This window comes from Lactuca saligna, chromosome 5 (assembly GCF_052625555.1).
Source record: "Lactuca saligna cultivar CGN05327 chromosome 5, ASM5262555v1, whole genome shotgun sequence".
Classification (NCBI taxonomy): domain Eukaryota; kingdom Viridiplantae; phylum Streptophyta; class Magnoliopsida; order Asterales; family Asteraceae; genus Lactuca; species Lactuca saligna.
The window spans coordinates 269,774,644-269,786,596 of NC_136421.1; the positions used below are offsets into that span (position 1 = coordinate 269,774,644).

The 11,953-nt window shown below is 29.5% G+C and overlaps 1 long non-coding RNA gene across 1 annotated transcript; it reads left to right on the forward strand.

Annotated features, from left to right (window-relative positions):
* The first annotated feature begins 4,853 nt into the window (after positions 1 to 4,853).
* Positions 4,854 to 8,047, forward strand: LOC145047524 (uncharacterized). The gene is made up of 5 exons (XR_013682265.1): positions 4,854 to 4,965; positions 5,053 to 5,127; positions 6,328 to 6,400; positions 6,843 to 6,973; positions 7,943 to 8,047. It is a non-coding gene; the product is annotated as an uncharacterized LOC145047524 (long non-coding RNA).
* Positions 8,048 to 11,953: the final 3,906 nt, after the last annotated feature.

Genomic DNA, 11,953 nt, shown 5'->3' on the forward strand with positions numbered 1-11,953 from the left:
AAGAATAAAAAAATGTTACTATTAACTTATAAATTTTATTATAGACTTATTATTTATTTATAGATGAAAAATGTTATTATAGATTCAATAATCATTAATTAATTATAATTAATATATAATATGATATGGATCTTACAGGTATGGAAAACTCAGAAGGTGTACATAAACAAGGAAGAGAAGTTGAGAAGGGAAAGGGAAGATACATGTAAATAGATAATTCACTATTAAGTGAATAGATTACAATGCTTATATTGAATTTTTTAATAAGATTGCTTATTAATACACGTGTAAGACAATATATGAATGAGTAAAAAAGATAGAATATTCATATAAGATGTATATCTTTCAGGAAAAGAAAAGTCTAAAAATGGAAATAAAGAAGAAATTGGGAAGACAAAAGGAAATAATGGAGGTCGAGATAAACAAGGATTAGTTGAAACTACTGAGGAAAATAAATATAAAGGTGGACATAAACAAGGAGGAGAAATTAAGAAAGGAAATGCAGATGATAGAGGTAAATGGATGATTCACTAACAAGTGAATATAATAAGATTGATTATTTACAAGTCAATAAGACAGTATATGAATAAATAAAAAGGATAATATTACATGTTCATAAGTAAAGATGTGCACTACTTATTTATAACTAAATATATTATAATGCATACATTGATTTTTTTGAATAACCCATTTTTCATGTATGAATAAGTAAAAGATAGAATTACTTGTTCATAAGTAATGTTATGCATTACTTATTTATAAGTTAATATATTAAAATATTTATAATCATTTATAAATAAGTAATGAAATATTTTAAATATAGATAGAATATTCATATATAATGTGTATCTTTCAATCAAGGGAAAGTCTGAAGATGAAAATAAAAATAGAGGAGAAGCTGAGAAGACAAAAGGAAATGGTGGATGTAACAATTTGGAAAAACATATGAAAATTCATATATGATTGGAATGATAAATATTCAGATGTGTATAAAATATAAAAATATATTATAATTAACATATAATTATTTATATGATTCAACATTCACATATTATTTGAATTTTGAAGGTGATAAAAAAAAGGTTGAATTTGAGAACAAAAAAGCAGGTGATGGAGGTAAATAGATAATTTACTAATTATCTATACTTAATATATTACATTAAAATTTATATCTTTCATAGTATATTAATATATTATGTAAATTTTCTAGCAGGTAAAAAATCAAAATATGAAGATAACACTCATCTAAGCTTTAGTCTAGGTCTTAGTGAAGATTCAGATCAAACATCAAGTAAAAATTCTAATGATGAACATCAGAGGGTTGTGATCAGATTATCAAACAAAAAAGTTCTTAATCCAAATCCAATCTTTGTAGCAATTCCTACAGAAGAAGGACCATCAAACCATGATTTGGATGAATCAAGACCGAAGAAGCTTGTTGATCCTTTCAAATCACCTTAAAAATAAAGGATAATGGACACAACGCCTAAGCTAGCACATCAGGAGAGTATTTTATGTAACCGGTGAGTGGTTCTCCAAGTTGCAAGGGAATACATCGTAAGTAATAATATATGTCATTTTGATTATATATTTACATAGATGTGGTTATCCAAAAAAAAATATGGTTATGTAACACAAAGAGAATTTATGGAAAGTCTATATGCACAAAGATTTTTGCAGAAGTTTTAGACACTTGAGCTTATTTACTTAACCACGAAGAATTGGGAAGAGATGTCGAAAATTCTCCATTAAAACTTTTCCTGAAAGTTGAAGTTTTTGTAAGTTCGTGTTCTAACATTATTTTATTCTTTATTGATAAATGAACATACCAATATGATGTATTCATTTATGAATATTTGATTTATTTAATATCATTTAAGATAATTATGTATATGCAAATGAAATTCACGTATAATTGTAACAAAATGGTGTATTTAATTATGAATATAAAAATCAAAAATAAATATCTTTGGTATTCACTTATGATTAATATACCAATATGATGTATTCTTTTATGATTAACAACTTGCTAATCCTTTAAATTATTTTGGTTATAGAATGCTTATGTTCTTCAACATTGTTTGATGAAAGAAAGTATGAAAAATTCAAGGAGAACGTTCATCATAGCACTGATGGGTTCAAAAAAATCTTTAACATAAAAGATATTGACATGGTATGTTAATTTAACTTGTTTTTTTATATACATTTTATCAACAAAATACTTACCATTATATACATAGAAAAAAATAAGTATTCTTTCCAGTTGTTAGAAGTGCTCATATTTTTGTGATTGTCTTCAACTTAAAGAAATCATCAATTGAAATTATTGACAATAATGCAGTTGAGGGGGGTTATGAAGGGAAATTATTGAAACCTTTGGTAAGTACCTAATTCAAAACAACATATCAGAACCACTATATTAAATATCTAACTTTTATTTTATTTAATGATTAGAAAATTTTGTATATAAGATACTTTAAAGAAATAAATCATACAAGAACCAATGTCATCTCAAAAGAAATAGTCATACCATGACTTGAAATGCCAAGGAGAATAGTTAAAAATAAAGTTGATTGTGGGGTTATTGTAATGAGACATATAGAGACCCAAATGGGACAATCAATCTCAAAGTGGAAACCACACCTTTATAAATAAAGTGCAATTCAACAAACTACTTTAGAGAAGCTTAGACAAAGGTATGCGCACCGAATATTAACCTCTGAAAATAACATGTTGAAGGCTAAGGTGCTGGATCTTGCCGAAAAATATCAAAATGTGGAAATCACAATGCGTAGCGCTCATTCATACAAGGCTATGCAAAAAATTCAAAAAAATGTTAGAATAATATTGATGATTGTTTGTGATGAAGTTTGATGGTATGGGAGAATACTTTGTGATGAAGCTGAATACCTTTGGAAAACGTGTAAAATGTTTTTTGTGAAACAAGTTTGTGAACTAGTTTTATATGGTTTGTTAAGTGTTTTTGAACATCATTTAAATAGTGTATGAAATACTTGTGAACAGGTTTTATTATTTTGTGTTAAATGATTTTGTAATAGAAACAAGTTTGCTTATTTCTGTTAGTTTTTTATATTCTAATATTTTCAAAGTTTATGATAATGATTTATAAACAAGAGTGATTGCTTCTAATAGTTTTCAATTTTATTTATGTTTATGCATAAATGAATACCAATATGTTATATTCATTTACGTTTAATATATAAATAATAACGTTTTCAATCATAAATGAATACAAATATGATGCATTCATTTATGATTAAGTTAGGAATAATATGTAAATTCAACAAAGTTTACATATAAATATAACTTATTTTTTAGTATACTAGTAATCAAATATCATGAATACATCATATTTGTATTCATTTATAATGTATTCATTTATAACAGTTTTCAATTTTAATTATGTTTATTCATAAATGTATACCAATATAATATATCCATTTACATTTAATATGTAAATAATAACATCATCAATCATAAATGAATACAAATAGGATGTATTCATTTATGATTAAGTTAGTAAAAAAATATGATATATTCATTTATAACATGTATTTCACATATGAATATTTCATATATATATAAATGTCATAAGTAGTAGTTTCTAATAAATCCATAATGACACAAGAATATTGTATTATTCATACATGAATATTATTGTTTATGATTATTATCTGCATATATTCATAAATCAATAGAACGAAATAACATAAAAAATAAAAAGTCTATATGTCTTTTGTTGATTAAGCAGTTGCAATTCTTACTGGATATGTATGTAACTTGTGAGGAACTCGTTCTCCGCATCCTTAATACATTCTATGTTCTTATTTATAATTAACATATGTTTTTTCACCAGCACTTGGAATTCTATTCTTGATTCAAAAACCTTTATTGCTTTAAACTTGCGGAACATGAATATTCATTTCTTCTGGAATAGGAATAGAAACACCCGTAAGCTTGCATATGACTTCACCATCCGTCTTGCTTTTTAATCCACCAGATGTATAATCACTCTCAAATTCCATCAATGTAACAACCCTTTATTTTTCAAGTCAATTGAAGTCAAACTTTTTCAAATAAAAGTCTAAACTACAACCGTGTACAAGTGAATTAACATTATAACATTAATACAATAAGAACTTTGGATGCCAAGAATACATATATATATATATATATATATATATATATATATGTTTATATATATGTATATGTATATATATATATGTGTGTGTGTGTGTGTAAATTTTGGAAACAATACTTATATGAGTTATATATACTTATATTGAAACCATGGATATATATATATATATATATATATATATATATATATATATATATATATATATATATATATATATATATATATGTGTGTGTGTGTGTGTGTGTGTGTGTGTTATATAAGATGTTATGTGTCAACATAAGTCAATAGGTGAAGTTAAAATCAAAATTTAACACCTTAAATAGGTGATTTCGGTCTAGGGATTCTTGGATCAATTATGATTTCGGTTTAAAGCATCTAGAAGCATAGTGTTTTCGGTTCTGAGCATTTTTCAACAAATTTATGTTTTCGGTTTGGTATCCACCACATATGACCAAAATCAATATCTTAGGACCACATAGGATCAAAATCAACTTCTTAGGATCACATTGGACCGAAATCACTTCCTTCCATGTGATGTTTGTGCCTAAAACACCTATAATATCTAGATATTTTACATATTTAACATCCCAATGTGATATGATCGAATTACAAACGTAAACATCACCTCAACCGCCTATCTTTTCCTTCATATGTAAGATAAAAAATGAGATTAATTTAACACTTCTAGTAAATTTTCACTCCATATTTTTCTCTCAGGATACAAACCATTTTCCTCTCAAAGTTTAAAGATCAAATACTCCGTGGAACTTCTTTTCTTCAAATTAGATTCTTATGAAATCATTGTAAGTCCTTATAAAACTAGTATTATCACAATCATATTTACATTAGATCGTAATATTTACACATTATTACGTGTTTAAAACAATTAGGAACTTATTAGCTTCCCGTGTTCTAGATCGAAGTCACCGGTACAATCTTATTAACTAATCACGACTACATACAAGGTGAGTTCATACCCCTACGTTTTCATGATTTTTCACTGTTTTAGAGGGGGGGGGATACAAGTATAACACAAGAAATATTGTGTAAATATCTAAATATCTGCAAGTATTTCAACAGTTGTCATTATTAAAAACATATATATATATATATATATATATATATATATATATATATATATATATATATATATATATATATATATATAGAGAGAGAGAGAGAGAGAGAGGAATGATCATTTGAGAACCTATACTTTCCCAAGAACCTGAGATCCAAAAAAGGACTGTTAGATCAAAATAATAGAGGGCCAAGATGATTTGTGGTATTTTTGTAAAAAAACTTGGAAATAAAAAACACAGGGGTATCTTATTTCAATTTGTTAGAGGGCATTTTAGGGATAGAAAACTTATACCTGATCCTGTCAAACCCTTTCCTTATATTATTTCTCTATGTTTGTCATCAAATCTCTCTCCCTCTCACGTTCTTCATTGACGATAAAGACGACTGCGTCCTCCATCATCCGTCGTCGATCGCCTCCCTCCTACCATCACCGGCCACCTCTACCTCTGTCGACCACCACACTCCTTGATCTCACGTTCTTCATAGAAAAAAAATCCAATGAAGATGCTTTGATTTTGAATCATTTTATCCTCCATCAATTTGTTCCCCGGAGTACACCATAATTGCCGACTTCATCTTGGCCTCCTCTGTGGATTGAAGACCTAAACGGAGAAGAAGATCCTTTGTCGATCAAGAATTCAAAGTGCAAACAATATGAAAAGTGCTTCTAGTATTGATCGCTATACTTACGCCTGAAGCACTTGACCTTAGCCTATCAGACTATCCCTAACTCTCGATATCGGTCTCAATTTTCATCCACTAGAAGTTGCCTAAACAGAGGTTTTTATTTTTCTGCATTTCTTCGGTTTTTTAGATCAGATGTCACTTTTGCTTTTCTACTTTACCAAAATTAAGTTGACAATCTATATGCTTGTTTGTATTCTGATTTAGTTATCAGATTCAATACAATATGTGATATTGAAACTACTTATAGTTTAGAAGTTTTCTTATTAAGAAGAACATTTTTGTGAAAATATAAAACTATATTGCTCTTTTCCTTCATGTGTTGCCTTATGAATATTGTTGTTCTTTTTAACATGGACCTTTCTGGTGAAAATATAGTCAATTTGTATTCAAAGTGTCAGGTTTTCTGAAGTGCACACAAGTTGCTCGATGAAAGTCCTGAACCAGATTTAGTTCCGTTGCTTTAATTTTAAGGTAGATTGGCTTAATACAAGTATACAACTTTGCATTCCTTTGTTTACTTCTAATAATCCATGATATTTTCTTAGGATTTTACCATTTCAATTTGTTTTTCAATTATAAAGTAAACAAATGAACAAAATTATATTGTTATTTCTTGAGTTTACCCGTATCTTGAGTAGGAATGATAGTTTTCCATGTTTGATTAAATTTTAGAATTTATGATTTGTTTGTAGTTTTCAAATTTCAGTATGTTAACCAAAAGGCCAACTTCTATTAGTTAATGGAAAAATAAAAGATAAATTTTATAGAAATATGGAAAGAATTTTTCTTACAATGAAGATAACAAAAGAAGAACCTAAGGTAACAAATAACTTACATTTATTATTGATGCAATTACTTGTTTTATTTTTTTGATTTAAATTTAATTAGAAGGTATGTATGTATTTTGTTGCAGGATGTGGCTTTGTGATTGATGGATGGGCTCTTGAAATTGCACTCAATTATTATCGGAAAACATTCACATAGTTGGAAATACTATCAAAGACAACTATATGATGTTGGATTATACCATCCCACAAGGCACAGGTACAACTAGCTACACTTTATTTATTTATTGATTACAAATTACAGACCAAATATGTATGTCTAAAGTATCTTTACGTCTTTAACTATTAGCTATTTATGATTCAAAGCCAAAACACAGGTAATTTTCAAGTTGACTAAAAAAATTTCATTTCTTAAAAAAAAATTAAAAAAAGTTACTAAAAATCGTTCCTTTTTATATTGATTAATTATTGTTCTTGAATCACATGTAATTCATTTACAGTAACCTAGATAGTTAGTTACATTACATATCTAATTGATAAAAATCACATGTAATTCACATACGAATTATATGTAATTCACATATGAATCACATATGAATTATATGTGATTCACATATAAATCACATGTTATTCACATATAAATCACATGTAATTCGCATATGAATAACATGTAAGTAACAAGCGAATCACATATGAATTACATGTGATTCACATATAAATCACATATGATTCACATATAAATCACATGTGACTCACATATAAATCACATGTAATTCACAAGTGAATCACATATGAATTACTTGTGATTTACATATAAATCACATGTGATTCACGTATAAATAACATGTAATTCACATATGAGTCACATGTAATTCACAAGCGAATCACATATGAAATATAAATTACATGTGATTCACATATAAATCACATGTAATTCACATATGAATCACATGTAATTCACAAGTGAATCAAATATGAATTACATGTGATTCACATATAAATCACATATGATTCACATATAAATCACATGTAATTCACATATGAATCATATGTAATTTTGTGTGAGTGTTCTTCGTTTTTATTTTCTTATGAATTTCACATTTGAATTTTAAAAGATACAATCACATCTGAATATTACATTATATAATCGAATGTGAATCTTACATGATATATACATATGAATTTTTGTGATTGTTCTTGCATTAATCATTTATTTATTTTCTTGTAGATTTGAAAGAATTTGTGGAAAATTTTGAAGATGCAAAAAGTGATAAATTGAAGAAAATATGGAAATCTTGATATGAAGAAATGATAACATTGTGAATCTTTGAAGCTTTTTTTTATATTATTTTGTATCGAGCAAAATAATTGTACCATTATGTTTATACATTAATTAATAAAAATACGATCTTTTATGATTTACTTACGAATATTATAGTATAAGAAAAAATTTCAGTTAATTTTTGAAAAAAATTGCAGGTTTGTAAGAAAAAAATGCAGTTTTATTAAAACAAATTGGAGTTTTTTTTTTTTAAAAAAAAAAAAACAGTTTTTTATAAAAAAAAATGGCAGGTTTTTTTTTCCTGAAAACATTGCAGTTTTTTTTTTATAAAAAATGCAGTTTTTTTTTTTTTATAAAAAATGCAGTTTTTTTTTAATTTTTTATAAAATCAGCTTTTTTTTTTAAATTACAGTTTTTTTTTGAAAAATTTTGCAATTTCTTTATTTTTTTTACAGAATTACATTTTTCATTTTTTTTTAAAATATTCATGTTTTTTGAAAAAAAAAACTCCATTTAAAAAAATATTAAAATCCGAAATTTGATTTATTATGTTAATTTTGTCCAATAACACAAAAAAAAAAAAAAAAAAAAAAAAAAAAACATTAAATGAGATCGGTAAGATTACGACCATGTCATTAATGAGTTAATTTTAATCTAACGCTTCACATTTAGTTCTCAGGTTCTTGGAAAACTATGAGTTCTCAACCGATCTCAACCCTATATATATATATATATATATATATATATATATATATATATATATATATATATATATATATATATATATATATATATATATATATTAGATTCAACAGGCTTAGAATTGGTGATTTTACTTTATTTTTTGTTCGACTTGCATACACATAAAGTTTTCAACTTTACGTGATAAACATGCCTTAGGAAGATGGATCTATAGTATAGAACCATAAAATGGCTTAAAAAGCATCTAAATAGATAATTGATTGAAGGGACTCAGCGAGTTGCATGGCCAACTCAGCAAGTCCGATGAAGATTGTCGTGCAAGGACTTCTGCATGGACTTGGCGAGTCAACAGGGTGACTCGGCGAGTCAACTTAGGTTTTCCTGAGTTTTAGACACGCTTGAACTCGGCGAGTTGCAGGAAATTCGACAAGTCCGTGGGGGGATTTCACGACTACTCGAGTTCTGGAAGGACTTGGCGAGTTAATGACTGCACTTGACGAGTCGGGTCAACATGGACTGTTAACCTTGACCGTTAACGTTGACTTTGACCAAGGGTTGGCTAATTGACTTATGGGACATTTTGGGAAATTGGAAATTTATGAGTAGGATCTATGATGAATATATGTGGTGGAGTTTGTGGCGATGATCCGAGGGTTTGAGCTTATCTTTCGAGTCGACAGTTGAGAAGTGAGTTACCTCACTATACTAAGGGGTCTAAGGCACCTAGGCCGGCCCATTGGATATGATATCCTAGCAGTTGGTAGTATATTGAGTATGAGTTAGTGTTGCGTGCTAGTTGTAATGCCAGTTAGGTAGATCTGCAGGACTACCTGTAGTATTATGTAATTATCTGTATGTGCATTAGGTATGATATGTCGACATATTATGTGGGATGGGTTGAGATTGATGGGTTTTGAGCATTCTAACACTTCCTAAGTGTACATGCAACCCTAATAAACCTTGGATCTATGTTTGTCTAAGATACATGCAAATAATTATTTTTCCAAGGTTCATATCCTAACTAGCATGGCATGGGGAACATGAATCAAAACAAGCTAGTAGAAATACTTACCTTGTAGTACTAGTTGATTGCTTGGAGTTTTAGAGCCTAGCACCAATAGTGTGAATGCCTTAAATGGAAATCACAAATCACCACAAACTTGGAACTTTGAGAGAATAGTCACTACTATCTTGAAATCGGTCCTCTTGCTTTACTCACCTCAACAAGTGTCAACTAGTATGATTTCAAGAACCAAAGCCTCCTTTATATAGTGTGGTGGATTAGGGTTACATCCATGTAAAGCTTAATACCCATGTCTCTTCATTTCCATGAGATCCATGGGTTAAAGCTCCATGGAGTATCCATGGACTTTTCCATGCAAGCCTAGCCCATTCCAAATAAGCATTAGCCCACACTATATAAATATAGAAGCCCATATATAATTAGTAATATCTTTGATCTCTAAATTAATCCTAGATTAATTATAGATCAATACTAATTAAATAATATGATCTTATATTAATATATTAGAACTTATAATATATTAATAAATCATAACTTGTACTATTCTCAAAATATTATCCATAAATTGTTCGGGTGAAGTGCAACCCAAATGGACCATGCCAGGTCGGGTCAAGTACATACCAAATATAGTTATGGACTTAGACACTATATCCAACAGTCTCCCACTTGGATAAGTCTAATAACTATAGTTGCAAGTATGACTTCAGGAACCGATCAGCAATCGTAGCTCTTTAAACTCTGTTGAACTAGAACGCGCCATTTTAGATAAGTGATCATATAATCCTCTGTTCAAGATATCAGCCGGACAAATACATGGAACATGGTCTTACTTATTGTCCAGCATTTGTTTCCTGATTTCCAATTTGTTTGACATAGAACTTAACTGAACACATCAATTTAGTTCTGACCGGGCCCGGTACATAGGTCAAAACAAAGTCATCGAGGGGCCCAGATATCAGCTTCTAATCCAAGAAGGAACAGATAAACTTCAACTCATATGTTTGTTCTACCACTCATTGAATTACACACAAATGCACGTTTTATAACATCGAGTTACCAATGCGTTTTCGTACAATTAATGCATAACCAACTCGTAAGTAACAAATCATATCTCTAGGTTTGAAGACTTATATGATATTACCGTCTCACGATCACTCGAGATAAAATTCCATGAAGTGATTCCAGTGAGCGTGGGTTGAGTCCAATGCTCAGAACTTATGAGCACTCATGATTGTTGTAGCCATGTCCAACACCTTAGACCTCTGGAACCAATCATGACAGTCTTGATTCATACCTACTTCCAACATATGACCGACTGTGGAGGTTTGAGTAATATGATATACCAAACATAATTATTCTGGAAGTCAAAACATGCAAAAAATATATAGTAAATGATCAACAAGAGATAGCAACACTTTACTCATAAATAAAACACCTTTTATTCATCATCTAATGTCGATTACACTTTACAAATTTCATAATTTATCTAACTACTAAAACTTATATCATCCTTCAGCCCTATGCTCCGAGCATGCTGGAGATGCTTAACCCTACTCAGTCCCTTCGTGAGGGGATTTTCTAGGTTCTCATCTGATGATACCCTCTTTGCCACAAGGACTCCTTCTTCTATTCGATGTCTGATGAAGTGATATTTTTTGTCAATGTGTCTGGATCTCCCATGATCTCTTGGTTCCTTGGCTAAGGCAACCGCACTATTGCTGTCACAGAAAATCTCCATTGGCTCCTTAATAGCTGGTACAACTCCAAGGTCTCCGATGAAGTTCTTTAGCCATATAGCCTCCTTTGCTGCCTCGCTTGCTGCTATATACTCGAATTCACAAGTGGAATCAGCCACTGTCTCCTGCTTGGAACTCTTCCAAGTGATTGCTCCTCCGTTTAAGGTAAAGATCCAGCCAGACTGAGAGCGGAAATTGTCCCTATCAGTCTAGAAGCTAGCATCAGTATACTATACAACTCTCAAGTCATCACTCCCACCAAGGGTAAGGACCCAGTCCTTAGTCCTTTGCAGGTACTTGAGGATATTCTTTACCGCAGTCATGTGTGCCTTGCCATGGTTCCCCTGATACCTGCTCACCATGCTTAAAGCAAAAGCTACATCAGGTCAAGTACATATCATAGCATACATGATCGATCCTACAGCTGAAGCATAAGGTAGTCGACTCATTTTTGCTATCTCAACCTCAGTAATAGGGCTTTGTGTCTTACTCAAT